This window comes from Phascolarctos cinereus, unplaced genomic scaffold, assembly GCF_003287225.1.
Source record: "Phascolarctos cinereus isolate Bilbo 61053 unplaced genomic scaffold, phaCin_HiC Scaffold_726;HRSCAF=1367, whole genome shotgun sequence".
NCBI lineage: Eukaryota > Metazoa > Chordata > Mammalia > Diprotodontia > Phascolarctidae > Phascolarctos > Phascolarctos cinereus.
In genome coordinates, this window is record NW_027556098.1 from 387,812,468 (window position 1) to 387,829,837 (window position 17,370).

Sequence of the window (17,370 nt, forward strand, 5' to 3'; positions counted from 1 at the left end):
AGTAAAAGCTATACACCAAGAAAAACTGAAACATGGAAGGAAAGAATTTTATGGATCATAATCCAAAATCTTAATTTCCTGAATGTGAAGTTTTAAGAGAAAAAAAGAACTTTACCAAATAAAATATATCAACATATACACAGGCAATTTTCTCAAAAAGAAAACTTTTTCAAAACCTAAGATTTACTTGTAACAGGACTGAGCAAAAAGAGGGATACAAGTACTTCCCCAAAAACTTTGAGGAACTACAGACTTTTTTCAAAACTCAAGGCTTTAGTTAACATGGCTCTCAATTCCTCTTCCTTAACTTCTGAACACTTTCACAAAGAGAATAGATATTTCCCTGTGACTAGAACTCAAATACAACAGCTCAAGTTAAAATTAATTACAAACTCTAAGGAAAATAGAAATTAACAACTAATTGCTTAACTTTTTTTATTTGTCTTTTAAACAAGTAATCTGCAGAAAAGGCATTTCAAAGGAAGTGGCTCATCAACCTCCCTTTCTCCCATAAAATCACCTTAGAGTTTAGGCTGTTTCTGAGTACAACCGGTATGCATGGTGCAGACACTTATGTCCTAAAGTCTCAAAGATCCAAAACAACAGGTGGAAATGGAGAAACCAACAACATCCATCTTATGCCTTGGAAAAAGATCCTGAGTAATCTGCAGAAACTATTACTAATTTATCTTTTAATATTAATAACGATCACTAGCACTTATAAATGCTGGCAAAGCTCTTTACAAATGCTCCAAACTAGGCCAGAAGGTAGGTCCTATTATAAGCCCCATTTTCTAAATGAGAAAACTGAAGCCAGTGCCTTGCCCAGGGTCCCCTTGCTCTGAGTGTCTAAGGCAAGAATCTGATTTCCTGACTACACGTCGCTCGCCACATCCCTTACCCGCCCGTTCTCCATTGGATATGTCATCCATCACCACCATCCTGAGGCTGGGAGCCACAAGAAGGTAGAGTGTGTCTTACCTCTAGACGTTTCTAACCAGGGCTCTGCACACACTAGATACGTTCTAACAAACGTCTGTCAAGTTTAATTACTGTGGAACTGCTTAATCTAAAGCAGCCTACTTTCACAAAGCTGTTTATATGAAGCTGTATGGGAAGCAAAATGATCTTATTCAACTGTCATGAACTAGTTTATTTAACAACAATGTATTTAGGCATAATAACGAGCTGTTGCAATGTTACCGTATGTTAGGGGACCATCAAAATTACTGTCTTGGAAACACTGAATGTGCAGGACACCAACTTCCAGGAACAGGATAACAGACTTTAGAACTTGAAGGAGGACCACAGAGAGATCCACCTCCTCATTTTACAGGTGAGGAAAACTGAGGCCCAGAAAGGTTATACGGTTTGTGCACGATCACAGAAGCGTAGCATCAGAGCAAGAATTCCAAACTAGGTCCTCTGACCCAAAATCCAAAATTCTTTCCACTACATCGTGCTGCCTCTCGTATCAAACTTGGACAATAAAAAACTGCAACACAGAACAGTAAATGCAAACTCAAAATAAAAATTTAAAAACAAGGAGGGGGAACCCTAATGGTATTAAAACAAACAAAAATCCCTATTCAACACGAACCTGCAAGAAAGGAAATCCGTGATTGTAAGAGCGTGTACCTGAGTTTGGGTCCATGGGTCTGTGCTCGTGTGCGTGCCCGCCCGCGCGCAGGGCCGGGGAGGGGGGCGGGGGTCTTATTTAGGGCGCTCAGGGAGCCCGGGGCTGGGAGCGCGCTCAGCGCTTGCGGCTGCGGCGGCCGGGCAGGTGCACGCGGGGGCCCGGCAGGCGGGCAGGCTGGCGCTCGCGCTAAGTTGGCTGGCGAGAGAGAGGTCCCCGAGCGGGCGCGCGCCCCCGCCCCCGGCGCTCCCCCTCCCCTCCTTCTCCCCGCCTCACCGCCCCCCCCCCCGGCCGCAGTCACCTGCCTCCCTCCCCGCTCCGTCCTCACGCGGCCCCTCCCCCGCGCCCTCCGCTCCCCACCCAGACGAGCTGACGGATAAACGGACGGACGGCCGGAGGGGGCGGCGGCGCCGTCGTCGTCGCTCCCCGGCCCGGCTTCCCCTCGCACGCACGCCCCATCCCTCCGCCAGTCCCAGCCGCCGCTGCCCTCGGCAGGCCCGGGCCGAGCCGCTTACCTGTGCCAGCCGCCTTCGCCGCCACCCGCGGCTCTAAGGATCCCAGAGCAGGCGCAGCCGCCCCTGCCGCTCCACACGCCTCAGGGCCCGGGACTCTCGGGACGCCATTTTGTCTCCCCGCCGGAAGTGACGTCGAGGGCCGAGCCGGCGGGAGGGGCCGGGCGGGGAGAGACCCGGAGTTTAGGGACCGTTGGCTGTTTCTCGATTTCGGGCTCCGCGATGGAGCTAGCCAGCATTTACGAGGCGCTTTCCCGATTGCAGCTGGGAGGCGGAAAGGAAACAGGTCCTGACACTTACGGTCCTCAGTTTCCTCATCTGTAAAGTGATGGCGTTGAATTCCACGGCCTCAATACTATGGTGCTACAAAGATTCACAAAATAGTGAATGCAAGCTCAAAATAAAAATTAAAGCAAGGCGGGACGGGAGGTTAATGTTAGGCTCGAAATCTGTGATCCTATGAAGTGACTTTCTCAAGTCGGGATTCGAACCCGTCTTCTGGCTTCAAATCTTAACCTCCATCCTTTCTCTACTTTTCCAACCTTCTTCACTCCTGAAGCACTGTCTTATCTTCATTACCCCGTCCTTGAAGTCACAAGAGTTAGGGACCTTAGAAGTCATCTGGTCCAACCCTCTCTTTACTGAGGGAGAAACTGAGACTCAAAGGGGTTAAAGCGAGCTCTTACCCAAGGTCAGGATTAGTAAGCAGCACCTCTGATTCGAACCCGAGTCATAGAATTATAGCTGGCCAAATCTAGAGCATCCCCGAAGTCCTCTCCCACTCCTAAGCTATGTTTTGAACGTCCCTTAGACATCTTAAACTCAACATCTCCAAAATAATTCATTATCTTCCCCAAAAAAACCTCACCCCTCTTTCTAACATCTCTTCATCTGTAGAAGGAACGACCATCCTTCCCACTGATCTTTGTAGAAACTCTCTATCTGTAGTGGTATCCCTTTAAACCTCCATCTCCTGCAATTCCTAATTACACTCAAAAGTCCAACTCAAGAGCCATGGATGACATCTTTCCTGATTCTCTTCCTCCTCCTTTGTTGTTCCTTCATCAAATACCAAAATTCTTTGTTTTGTATAAATTTTTGTATTAACTTATCTATGTACAAATTGTTTGCTCCCAAGAGAACATGAGCTGTTAAGGGCAAAGCTTGTTTTTATTTTTGTCTTCTTCCTAGCACCTAGCACTGTGCCTTGCACAGTGAGTGCTTATTCAGTTGAATTGGAGAGGACCTCAGTGAATTTTACTGGTTAGGAAACTGAGGCACAGAGCCCTGAGGTGATCTATTAGTTCAAATTCACAAGGATAGTCAGTAAGGAAAGAGACTGAAACTCAGATCCTCTGCTCCCAAACACAATACTCTTTCCTGTTGACCATGCTGCCTTTGTTTTCACCTCTCCCGTCTTCATTCCTTCCAAAACAATAGTTTCCTAAAGTCTCCCAAGCTTTAAAGTTTACAGTTGAGAGTCCCTCAAGCAGGATGCATGTGGGACACAAAGGAAAGATTTAGCAGAAGCAGACTTTTTCCATGAACAAACTATGCCTATTATTATCCCACCGCATCTCAGAAAGGACATTGATAAGTTGAAGAAAGGCCAGAGGAGGGCAACCAGAGGGTAAATGGTCTCAAGGCTGTGCAATAGGAGGATAGGCTGAAGGAACTAGTGATGGTTAGACTAGAGAAGATAGCTGCCTTCAAGCCTCTGAAAGGCTGTTATGTTGAAGAGGCTTGCCTGTTTGGTCCCAGAGGCAGAAGCCTACCTTTCTGTAGGGTTAGCTTGCCCAGTGGTTAGAGCACTGGACGGGAAGTCAAGACAACCTCCTTAGATACTTATTAGCTGTGTGACCCTGGATAAGTCGTTTCATCTCTGCCTCCATTTCCTCATCTGTAAAATAATTGTTAGGAAGATCAGTGACACAGTATTTGTAAAGTATGTTACAAACCTTAAAACACTATATAAATGCTAACTGTTACTATTAGGGTAGAAGTTACAAATGGGGTAAATTTGGACTTAGTGTGCTATCAATGAGAACTATCCAGAAATGGAATGGAGTGCCTGGGGAAGGAATAGGTCTCCAAGCGAAGGTTCAGTGACCACTTGTCAGGTGTGGGGTAATGGGGACTCTTGTTCAGCCAAGAGCTGGACTGAATGGCCACTGAGGTGCTCCCAATTCTGAAATTCTGTGAAAATAGCATCATTCACTACTGGAAGGGCTCTGGATTTTAAGTCATAGGACGTGTTCAAATCCCAACTCTGCCACTTACTGTGTGACTTACTGATACTGCCATTAGCCTGGTACAGGCCCTCACCACCTCTCACCTGGACAGAAAGCCATAGTTTCTGGTGGTCTTCCTGCCTCAAGTCCCTTCCCACTTCAGGCCATCTAGCCTCCACTCAGTTGTCTGATTGTTCTCCCTAAAGTTCACATCTGGCCCTGTCACCACCACCTTTGTTTAATAAACTCCAGTGCCAGGATCAAATATGAACTCCTTATTTGGTTTCAAAAGTCCTTTATAACCCAGCCCTTAATCTGCAATCCAATGACACTGGCCTCCTTGGGTCCCTCCCATAAGGCATTCCGTTTCCATAGTCCAGGCATTTTCATTAAACGTCCCCACGCTCTGGACTTCTCTCCCTCCTCATCTCTTTCTCTGGACTTTCCTGACTTCCCTTTCGAATCTCAGCCAAAGTCCCAACTTCTGCAAGGAGACTTTTCTCATTCCCCTTCACGCTAATGGCTTCCCTCTGAACTCGGATCCAACTTATCCTGCACAGATCTTGTTGGTAACAAATTCTTTGCATGTTGGCTCCCCGGTTAGAATGTGAGGTCCTTGAGGGCAGAGACTATTTTTGCCTTTCTTTGTATCTCCATTGTTTACTATCACTTAGTAGGTGCTTTATAAATGTCCATCAACGCGTACGCCATCTCCTCCTCTGGGCCTCAGTTTCCTCATCTGTAAAATGAAGGAATTCAACAACATGATCTCCAAGATCCCTTCTAGGGCCAAATCTTCCATCTATAGTATGAAGAACTTAAAATACCAAGGAGAGACTAAATCAACACAAACCAGATGCAAATCACAACGGACTAGTACTTCTCCGCCCCCCCCAACACACTGAGAAGGAAAGACTTCAGATGCTTTGGGCATAGACACAGTACAGGAAGGTTTCGGTGCTCATAAGGGGATTTCAAACAGTCCACTATACCTGGGACAGGAGCTGGCCTCTGTGCTTTTTATTTTGGTCAATGTAACATTCACACTGGATTTTAGTTTGTTTTTTAATCACAATTTCAGCACAATTTCAGCAAGATAAACACATGCCATTGAGAGGCAGCTGAGTGGTGCAATGGAGAGAACATAGCACCTGTAGTCACTTCACCTCTCAGCCTCAGTTTCCTTATCTGTAACTGAGATAATAATGTGTGGAACCTACCTCATAGTGTTGTCATGAGAACCAGATGAGGTAATTGATGCAAATCATACATTCACCTATTATTGTTGTTCACAGTGATACTTGTTTATATCTTTCTATATAAGACATAGAATATATCATATACATAATACATATTATATACATAATATCTTTCTAAATAGAGACAACAAGGTATAGTGAAAAGAACCTTAGACGTGAACTCGGAGGATCTGGATTTGAATCCAAATTCTGCTCCTTACTGGCAATAATCTTGGGCTGTTGTTTCATCTCTTTGGGACTCAGCTTCAGAGCCATGACTGGGAGAGGGAGGCAAGGCTTCTACCCCAGGATACTGACACTTACATGTGCCAATGACTCAGGACAGGGAGTGGTACCATAGTGAACAGAGAGCCAGCCTCTAAGCTAAGAGAATCTGGGTTCAACAATTGCCTTTGACAAGACTGCCACAAACACTGTAAGTTGGAGAGAAGGTGCTGACCAGCACTGGTAGGAGTTGGCTCACTCTGGTAGTTCCTTAAACTTAGATCTGCTCCAGGGGTGGGAGACCTGCAGCCTCCAGGTTAATTAAGGGGATTTGTTCTGTGAAGTTTGGATTCAATCAAAGGACGGAACTTGAGGACCTAGCCGGCCATATGTGGCCTCGAGGCCACAGGTTCCCCACCCCTGTTGGTCCTTACCTCCTATCTTAGCGTATGAATGAAAAAAATATAAAGTATTTATTATGTGCCAGGCACTGTGCTAAGTGCTGAAGAGAAAATACCAAATACAGTTCCTGCCCTCAAAGAGATTATAGTTTAATTGGATAATAGTGTGGGCCAGGAAGAACATTTTGGTCTGGGAAGTTTCACCAAGTGACACATACTATAAACATGTTAGTACTCTTTCCAAGAGACACCTAATTAGCAATAATAGTTAAACCAGAAAGGTTCTAGAAGATGTACTTCCTCTCCCTTTAACTTCTATCTCCTCAGATCCATTGTCCCCAGCGTTCAAGAGTCTCTGGCACCTTAGGACCTTGTGTCCTCATAGGAGGCTTTTCTCTTTCTTCCCCACCCCCTACTCCCAATCTGCTGAATTTTACTTCAAAAGCTGATTGAAGGTACCTTTCGTACTACTTGCCCCAGGTACCCTTTTTGCTATTTTCTTTTGGCATCAGAATTACTGTTTACAATGCTGATCAGTTCCCCTATCTGTAGACTGGGGGTGTTGGATTAGACGGGCCCAGGCCCAGCTGGACGAAGCAAAGCCAGATTCTATGATCCTAAAATCTTCCAAAGCCCCTAACTAGCCATGAGAAAGGGAAGAATCAGGGATAACAAAGTAGAGGAAAAAGCAATGTCATAAAGGGTCTCCTGAGGTGGGGATAAGAAGTCAGCTCTCTAATCAGCAGCTGCCTTTCCCCAGAGCCCAGAGCACTGGACCTTCACCACCTTGGAGCTCCATGGGGTAGTAGGAGGGGAATTCTATCAAAGTTCTAACTTAAAAACACATGATGGCTTCCATGTATATAATTTATTTATGACCCTTCTCCTTTGAAACCATAGGAGGTGTGGCTAGGTCTTACAGAATAAAATTATGAAAGTCTTCATGACCTTAAAAAAAAATAACTACTTAGAATCATAGTGTGAGAACTAGAAGGGTCCTTAGAGATTGTGTGTGGTTGTGGTTTGTCCTTCGTTCTTGAAGAGGACCATGACATCAGGGATATGATGACTTGTCTTGAAATTGACTTTGATTTGAGGGAGGGAGGGCTGTGCAAAGTCACCAGCCTCACTTTCTCCTCCACAGCCATCTGGGTCCAGTGGCCAGATATCGATCAGGACGACTGGAGATGACCCAGGATGCAGTGGATGAACGTGACCCTTTTAAGGTAAGGTCTTTTCAGGTTCTCACTTTGAGTGAGACAACAACCATTCTTTGAATAGGCCTCTTTAAGAAGTGAGTCTAGGGATGGCCCCTTTAATGTAAAAAAAAAAAATCACACTGGGAAGGAAAGACCCTTCAGGTTGCTGGCCAAAAGAGAAATAGTTACTATTTACATTCACTCTGAGCCAGGAGGGCCCAAAAAATAACCATTAAGTGGTGCTTGGGCAAGGACCCATTATTGTCCAATGCATGAGATCCAGAGTGAATTGGGTTGAAGACTTGGTCTTTGAGAAAGAAATCTAGCCAGTAAACCCTAAGTTAACCAGGTAGCTTTCAGCCATCAAAATGTACCTTCCTTTGGGCAGAACACTACCACTTAGAGACAGAAGGTTGATGAAGTGAGAGGTAGGCAAATGCAGAGAGATAAAATTGTAAATCAGGAAACTTCTGTCACAAATCAGTAAAGAATCTATTAATGGACAGCTATGTGGTACAATATAAAGCACAGGGCCTGAGTTCAAATCTGGCCTCATACACTTACTAGCTGTTTGACCCTGAGCAAGTCACTTAATCCAATTGCCTCCAAAAAGAAACGAAAAGAAAGAAAAAAAAAGAACTTATGGAATGGATGGTGAATAGAACAAGGGATAGGGAACCACTGGAGTTTATTGAGTAGAGCAGGTAACGATCAAATCCGCACTTTAGGGAGATCACTGACTGCTTAATGGGAGGATAGACTGAAGTGGGAAGAGAGGCAGGGAGACCAACTAATCAATGCATAGAAAATTTCTGCCATCAAATCCAGTGCTCCACGCCCACAGCCCTTACCTCTGCAGAGGAGTAGGGGAACTGCCTTCTCTTGTCTCTCCTGCTCTCCTGCCTCGTCTCTGCCTCCTGACTGCGTTCAAGTCCCTGTTAAAATCCCAGCTTCTAGAAGAAGGCTTTCCTGATCCCCCTTAATCCTAACGCCTTTCCTTCACTGATTATCTCCAATTTATCCCGTACATATTATTGGTACAGAGCCATTTTCATGTTGTCTCCCTGAATTAAACTGTGAGCTCCTAGAGAGCAAGAACTGGGCTTTGTCCTTTCTTTGTTTTGCCAGTGCTTAGCCCAGAATCTGGCACACAGTGGACTGGACTTAACTGGCCTTACAGAACATACTGTTCTCCTGCTTCTCCTTACTGCATTTTGCATACATTTCCTATGTCTTCCCATGTGTCTCTGTATTTATCATTACATAATTTTTAAAAATTTATTTTAACATTCTTTTTTTACATTTTGAGTTCCAAATTCTCTCCTCCCTTTCCCATCCACTGAGAAGGCAAACTGTTGTTTTATTATTATTATTATCATCATCATCATCAATTATATGTGTGAAATTATACAAAACGTATTTCTGTATTGGCCATGTTGCAAAAAAAAAGTCAAGAAAAATTAAATGAGAAAATTATACTTCTGTCTGCACTCAGAATTCATCAGTTCTGTCTCTGGAAGTGGATGGCATTTTTCATCATAAGTCATTTGGAATTGTCTCAGATCCTTGTATTGATCAGAGTAGTTAAGTATTTCACCGTTGATCATCTTTACAATACTGATTGTTGTTCCTATGTACAATGATCTCTGGTTCTGCTCACTTCACTATGCATCAGTTCATGTCTTTCCAAGTTTTTTCTGAAACCATCCTGCTTGTCACTTCTTATACCACGATAGCATTTGTCTCAATCACATACCACAACTTGTTTAGCCATTCCCCAACTGATAGGCGTCCCCTCAATTCTTTACCACCACAAAAAGAGCAGCTATAAATATGTTTGTACATATAGGTCCTTTTCCCTTTTCTTTTATCTCTTGTGGATATAGACCTAGTACTGGTATTTTGGGGTCAAAAAGTATGCAGTTTTATAACCCTTTGGGCATGGTTCCAAATTGTTCTCCAGAGTGCTTGGACCAGTTGATAGCTCCACCAAGAGTATAGCATCATTTCTGGCAACATAGCAATGTTCCATTATATTCATACATATACATTTTTTTATTTGATGCCACTAATAACCCTGTGAGGAAAGTAATGCAAGTATTAATATCCTCATTTTTCAGCTGAAGGAACTTAGTTTCTTGGAAAAGTGAAATGACTTTCCCAAAGTCACAAACCAAGTATTTAGAGTGGTCAGGACTTGAACCCAAACCTCCTAACTCCAAGACCAGAATTCTCTCTCTTATTCTTCACTTCCTCTAAAAAGTGGTGAAATCTAAGGTGCTATTAGTTTTAACTAATTTGTCATCTTCACATACTGAGTTTATGCTTCATGATTATAATTTTCCCCCAAATACTTTTATTTCATATTACCATAAAACAAAGAAAGCATTGTCAAATGAATGCTGCATTTAAAGATTTGTCCTAGTCTCTTTTTTATGTCACAAACATAGAACTGAACAAGTTTATGTGATAGAAAAGCCCCAAAACTTTTTCTACTATATTCCTCTAAGGGGCATGATCATATTTCAGAAATGTGAGCGCTCTAGGTTCAAAGATTGTTGAAATCTTTTTCCAAGTCATATAAAAGGAAGTTTATGTCTTCATGATTAGGTAAAGAAATGATTAATTCACTAATATGCCACTGTAAGAACCTGAAAAAATATTTAAATTGAGAGCCAAGTAGCAAAGCTAAGATATTTTATTGCAGGACAACAAGTAACATATGGAAAAAGAGAAAAAAGTCAGATACTTGGATGAGGCAAAATCGCATTAAGGGGATAAGAAAACCAGATTGAAAACCTGGAAATTTTGATAGTTCCCTATTGTCTGTTGAAGCAAGATTGGCAGGATAATGGCAGCAGAAAGAGCATTGCCCTTAAAGAGAGTACTCTAATACCAGCTCTGCTGTTGACAAGATGTTGGACTGCAGGCAGTTCACAGTCTCAAACCTGTAATTTGCTTATCCTCACGCTGGGCCTCATGGGCTTTAGAGCAGAAGTGACTTCAAGAGCTTCCATCTAGTCCAAACCCATTATTTTACAGAGGAGGACACTGAGGTTCACAGAGGTGTAGTAAGGCAGATGAAAACATTTTGTCTGTATATCTGGCTTTGAAGCATGGCTCTTCTGCTTACTACCTGTGTGCCTTTGAGTGCCATGTAATCTCTCTGGGACTTAGATTCCTTACTATAAAATAAAACTGGTTTTTGCTTTTTTGTGTCCCCAGCTCTTCGCGCAGTACCTGGCACATCATAGGTACCTAATAAATACTTAACGGCTAATTGACTGATTGACTAGATAACATCTGAGTTAGCTTCCAGATCTAAATCTATGATTTCTGTCATCCATACTTATAAATGATAAGAGAGGCAGTGTGTTACAATAAGTGAGAGCCAAATCTGGAATCAGAGAACCTGTGCTTTATCAGTTATTACTTATGTGACCATGGGCATGTTACTTCCATATCTGTAAAATGAAGGGATTGGTTGAATTCCTTGACAGCTAAGCTCCCTTCTAGCTTGAAATCTATGATTCAAATAGCAGAATCCGGATTTGAACCCAGAGCCTCTGACTCCAAATCCAACCCCCCTGCACTGCTGTACTCAAAGCATTGTTCTGATGATCAAATATTGACATATTTGTGAATGTGATCTGAAACTGTAAAGTAAGGAAAATATAAGAGAATAGGATGAAATACACAATTAATAGTCATAGCTGTGAATATAAAAGGATCGAATTCACCAATGAAACAGAAGAGGTCATATTAAAAAAAAAAACCCTATGAAATGGTATAGAGTTGTAAATAAGGTGTTAACCACTTTGATGCTAACTAGCCCTGAGGTTACAGAGAAGTACTAGCTAGTGACCCTGAATGTGACTTCCCCTACTCTCACTATCCGTCAAGTATGGAACCTACCATACCTCTTCTGAAACCTCACCCCCCCAATCAACTACATTTGTCTTTAAAAGCTGATTGAGTTGAGCTATCAATAAAACAGCCTGAGTATTCTTAGCTATGTCTGTATTGAACAGGGACAAGGCTATTCCATAGCAATGGCAAACTTGGCATCATTAGAGACATTTGGAGGCAATATTTTTTCAATCAGTGCTTCTTCTATTGGCTGCTATGCATGGGAGCCAATGAGGTATTTCATTGATCTTCACATTATTAGGGGGAAAATCGTAGTGGGTGCCTGCTGTTGAGACTCTGGCATATGGTTTTCACTTGGTTATTTTCCTGTGCATTTGCACTTCTGAGAAAAAAATCATTTTGACCAAAAAAAAAAAAGAAAGAAAAAATAGCAAGGAGTATCAAAGCTCAGAAGAGGCAAGCTGACTCACGTTTCTGAGTTGTTTGGAATTTCCATGTGTTTCTCTGAAGCTCATATTGTGGCAGTCAAGCAGCAAGTCTTGACATGTGGGCTGAAAGGATGTCTCTATGCTCCAGACCTTGTTTTAGAATAGAAAAGTTTGTTTATTTTAATATCTGTGTTTATATATGTTATATGGAGGTCTTTAAAATATTAACAACCAATTGATACCCTTCTAAATGTTTCCTTTGAAGCCATTTGAAATCCCTGGAGGGAAATACATAGTTCTTTCAGCATTAAAGAGTCATTTCTGGAGAGGACTTACTTTGAAGGCAAAATAAAGATCACAAACTTAAAAACTCCCTGCTATAAAAATCACCTAGCCCTTCCCCCTCCAGCTCCCCTACTAATGTATCTCTCTTGGGCTCCTAGTTTACAATGAATTTCCTTGGCTTTTATATCAACATTACTCACCTAGTAAGAATGGTTAAAATTTATCTAATGAATATTTACATGACATTTTAGAGGCATTATTTCATTTGATTCTCACAACAAACCTATGATATAGTTGTCATTCTCATTTACTGTTAAGGAAACTGAGGCCAGAGAGGGAAGGTACTTTGTTCATTTTTACCCAGATATTAAGAGTAAGGGGTAGGATTCAAGACCTAAATCTTTATTTTCCCCTAGTCCAGTTTGCTTTTTCTAAAAAACAAAACAAAACCTTAATTTTATTTGTTAAGTTTTATTGATACATTTGTTTTTAAATCTTTTTTAGTCACATCCTTCCTGCCCAATGAATCTTTGCTTATAACAAAGAAAAACAGTTCAACTAAACCAACCTACCCAAAGAACTTGTCTGACAGCATATTCAACATTCTATACCTATAGCCTCCTTCCTCTGTAATAAAGGAAGAGTAGTGCTTTTTCTTCTTCTCTGGGGGTAATAATGATAATAATAGAAAAGAAAGCTATTATTTGGGGGGGGGGCTAGGCAAAGGGGTTAAGTGACTTGACCAAGGTCACATAGTTAAGTGTCAAGTGTCTGAGGCCAGATTTGAACTCAGGTCCTCCTGACTGCAGGGCCAGTACTCCATCCACTGTGCCACCTAGCTGCCCCCAAAAATAAAACTAAAGCTAACTTATAGCCCTTTAAGGTTTGCGAGATGTTTTTCATGCATTATGTCATTTGTTCCTCACAATGACCTTGTGAAGTAGGTGTTATTATGTCCCCCATTTTCTAGATGAGGAAACTGAATCTGAGAGAGGTAAGTGACTTGCCTAGGGTCATACAGCTAGTGAATGTCTGAAGGCAATTTGAACTCAGGTCTTCCTGACCCCAAGTCCAGTGCTCTGCCCACTGCACCACTTAGGCGCCTAGATGTATATAATTGTCTTTATAATTACAAAGCATTCTACTTCATATTGTCATTCCTTTAGTTTACAGTATTGCAATTACATGTTGTTTTCCTAGTTTTGCTTACTTCATTCTGTGTCAGTTCGTTCAGTCTTTCCACGTTCCTCTGAATTCCTCATGTTTGACATTTCTTGTGCCACAGCTGTCTTCCATTACAGCATTGATATTACATGATCTTTTTCAGGTGTTCTCCTCAAGTGTGCTTTCCTGACATAACTCCTGCCTTAAACTCCAGGCTTCTATCACCAGTTGGCTGCTGGACAGCTCCACCTATATGTCCCAGTGGTCATCTCAAGCTCAACACATCCAAAATGGAACTCAATGCAGGTGTGTGCTGAAAGCAGATTGTTAAATTTTTCATGTGACGATTTGCACTTCAGAAATGAGCAAATGCTACAAATTAGGGCATTAGGCCTTGATTTATTATTTTAATTGATTGCCTAGACTTAAGAAATCCATGTAGAATATGTTAACAATCTAGTTTCAACATAAAAGTGTGTCACGTATATTTTTTTTTCAGAGAGGCAGTTGTTAAACATGTATAAGCAGACTGCTATAACTCATTTCATTTTCTCCAAAACCATTCTTCCTCTGAAGTCCCTGTTTCTGTTGGGGCAACACCATCCTCCTAGACACAAAGTTTTGCAACCTTGGGGTCATTCTTCTCCCAACTGCTAGTGTTCCTCCCCAACCTCACAAAAAAATAGCCTTGTATGTGTTTTGTATATACTCATTTATGTACCTGTTGTCTCCTGAGATAGAATGTAAACTGTCTGAGGGCAGGGACTATCTCATTTTTGTCCTTGTATTTCCAGCACCTAGTACCCACCTAATAAATGCTGATTGCTTGATTATTCCTTTACTCGTCCTTCTAACTCACTCACTATTCCTTCTCAGTTGCTGAGTCTTGTGAATTCTATCACCTCACCTTTTCTCACATCCATCCCCTTCTTTCCTTGAAAATAGACTCTATCCTGAGTAAGGCCCTTATCACCCCTCACCAGGACTATTACAATAGCCTCCCAATTGATTTCTCTCTCTCTCTCTCTCTCTCTCTCTCTCTCTCTCTCTCTCTCTCTCTCTCTCTCTCCCCATCCTATCGTATCCTTCACACTGCTGCCAAGATGACGGCATTAAAAGACAGATATGACCATGTCACTCTGCCTCTCTGAAACATGTTCATTGGTACATGAAAGTGAAAACCTTTTGCAAAAACAAAATCAATATATTTATGATGAGAAGGGAAGTGATGGGGGGAAATCTGTGTGTCAAATTTCTCAGATAAGAGTTTTGTATCCAAGATATATGAACAATTTACAAACATGTATATATATATATATATATATATATATATATATATGCAATATATATATACATGCATGTGGATTTTGTCCTACATGTATATGTAAATTTATGACCACAGACATATGTATGTATATATTTTATATGTAATATATGTAGATAAATAGAAAGATGGGTAATGATGGATAAATCAGCTGCACATAGACATGTAATATATTGAGACACATATGAAACCAAAATGCATTCTCCAGTAGATAGTGGTCTCCTTCATTAGAATGTGAGCTCCTTGAGGGCAGAGGCTGTTTTTGACCTTTCTGTTTATCTCCAGCCTGTAGTACAGGGTATGACAAATAGTGAGTGCTTAATAAATGCTTCTTCTTTGTCAAAAAGATATGAACAAATAGTTTTCTTTTTTTTTTGTCTAGGCAATGGGGTTAAGTGACTTGTTCAGGGTCTCATAGCTGGTAAGTGTTATGTGTCTGAGACTGGATTTGAACTCAGGTCCTCCTGAATCCAGGGCTGGTGCTCTATCCACTGCACCACCTAGCTGCCCTGAACAAATAGTTTTCAAAAGAAAAATTGAAAACTATTAACCATATGAAAGAATGCTCCAAATCACTAATATAAGAGAAATGCATGTCAAAACAACCCTGAGATTTCACTTCATAACCAGCAAATTAGCAAAAGTGATGGGATGGGAGTAGTCAGTATTGGAGGGTTGTGGGAAGACAAGTAAACTAGAGCATTGTTGCCAGGACTGTGAATCAGAATAATTTTGGAAAACAATTTGGAATTATGCAAATAAAATGATTAAAATATCCCTATGTTTCGACCCAAATTGTATTCTTAGGCATATACCTCACAAAGCTTATTGATCAGAAGGAAATACCTGTATAATGCCACAGTATTTATAGCAGCACTTTTTTGTGATAGCAAAGATTTGGAAACAAAGTAAATGTCTAATAAAAAGGGAATGGATAAACAAATTGTCTACATGAATGTAACAGAATGTGACTGTGCTATATAAGAAAAGATGAATGTGTCAAACACAGAGAAAGATGGAAAGATCTTCATGAATTTAGGCAGAATGAAGTAAGCAGAACCAAGAACACAATGAACACAATGACTAAAATGTCAATAGAAATAGCAATAGACACAAAATAATTAAGAGTGTTGCAGAATTACAAAGGACAAGCATGACCTCAAAGAAGAGATATGAGCAGACATCCAGACTTCTTTGCAGAGGTGGGAGGTCTGTGGGTGTGGAACATCATATATACTTTCTGACCTTTGCAAGGTATTAATCAGCTTTGCTGATATAGTCTCTTTTTCCTCTTTTTCTTGAGAAAATATTTGTTATGTGAGATGGCTCTCTGGTAGGCAGAGGGGAGGGATACTGGGAGAAATTTGTGTGATATAAAAACAAATGATTACAAAAAATCATCAATGGTTCCCAATTTTCTCTAGAACAAAAAGTAAAAGTCTTAGTTTGACATTAGAAGCTCTACGTAGCATGGCTCCCAACTACCTACCTTTCCAGCTTACTTTAATGTTACTCCATGTTATTCTCACTCACCATTCTAATCAAACTGACTGGCCAGGTGTTATGGCATTTAATCTTGCCACTCTGTACCTTTGCATCCCCAACATCTGCAATGCATTCCCTCCTTACCTCAGTCTTGTAGGACCCCATCTTCCTTCAAAGCACAGCACAGGCACCTTCTCCAGCTCAAAGTCTTTGCTGTTCCAGTTGGAGAACTGTTAACTTTTTGAAATTATTTTGTATAATTTTGTATAAACTTCACATTTATTTGTCTGTGTACAATCTCTGTGAGTAGAAAAGGAGCTGTCAATTGGACAACATGGCTTTCTTTCTTTCTTTCTTTCTTTCTTTCTTTCTTTCTTTCTTTCTTTCTTTCTTTCTTTTTTTCTTTCTTTCTCTATCTATCTATCTATCTATCTATCTATCTATCTATCTATCTATCTTTCCCAACAATAGGTCCCAGGCCAAGTCCAACTTGGTCATTGTTTGGGCCCTGATTGGCTCAGAGTGAATGTAAACACTGAGGGTCTTCCTCTTCAGGTGATTTATTTTACTTTATTTTTGACTAGGTTAAGAGGCCATTTTCTGCCTCACTTCTTATTAAGCCTCAACACTGAATGGCCATTGCCTCAGTCAAACTGAGACCTGTCAAAGACCTTAGCTTAAAAAGGCTGAGGTCTCCCACTGCATCCTGGGCTATCTTTAGTTGTCCTGATCTATATTTGGCCACTGGACCCAGATGGTTCTGGAGGAGAAAGTGGGGCTGGTGACTTTGCACAACTCTCCCTCACTTAAATCCAATTCACTTGCAAGTCATGGCATCACTTCCCTAATGTCCCAGTCTTCTTCAAGAAGAAAGAACAAACAACATGTTGTATATCCCCAGTAGGAGGTTAGCTCCTTGAGGGTAATGTTGTTTCATTTTCTTTGTAGCCCTGGTGCCCAGCATGCTGCTTTGCCCATAATAACATTCGTTGAATTTAATTAAATAATGGTCTTACAGGATTGGGTAAAGAGACAACAAAATGTTAAAAATTGTGAAAGTGGGGGCGGCAAGGTGGCGCAGTAGATAGAGCTCTGGCCTTGGAGTCAGGAGGACCTGAGTTCAAATCTGGCCTCAGACACCTGACACGAACTAGTTGTGTGACCCTGGGCAAGTTACTTAACCTCAAATGCCTCACTAAAAAAAAAAAACCCAAAAACAAACAAAAAAAACAAAAAAAAACCCTAACAAACCAGAAAACATACAAATAAATGAGTCTTTCCTTAGGGACAGCTAGATGGCGCAGTGGATAGAGCACCGGCTCTGGAGTCAGAAGGTCCTGAGTGCAAATCTGGCCTCAGACACATAACACTT

General features: G+C 41.4%; 1 protein-coding gene across 3 annotated transcripts in view; it reads right to left on the reverse strand.

The window, feature by feature from the left end:
- The window catches only part of PRDM2 (PR/SET domain 2), a 200,766-nt gene extending 198,497 nt beyond the window's left edge, over nucleotides 1-2,269 (reverse strand). For all 3 annotated transcript variants that reach the window (XM_020973482.2, XM_020973451.2, XM_020973473.2), the window contains exon 1: nucleotides 2,152-2,269. The gene's annotated coding sequence lies outside the window, so the exon portion shown is untranslated. The remainder of the gene's footprint in view (nucleotides 1-2,151) is intronic.
- Between the last annotated feature and the right edge of the window lie 15,101 nt (nucleotides 2,270-17,370).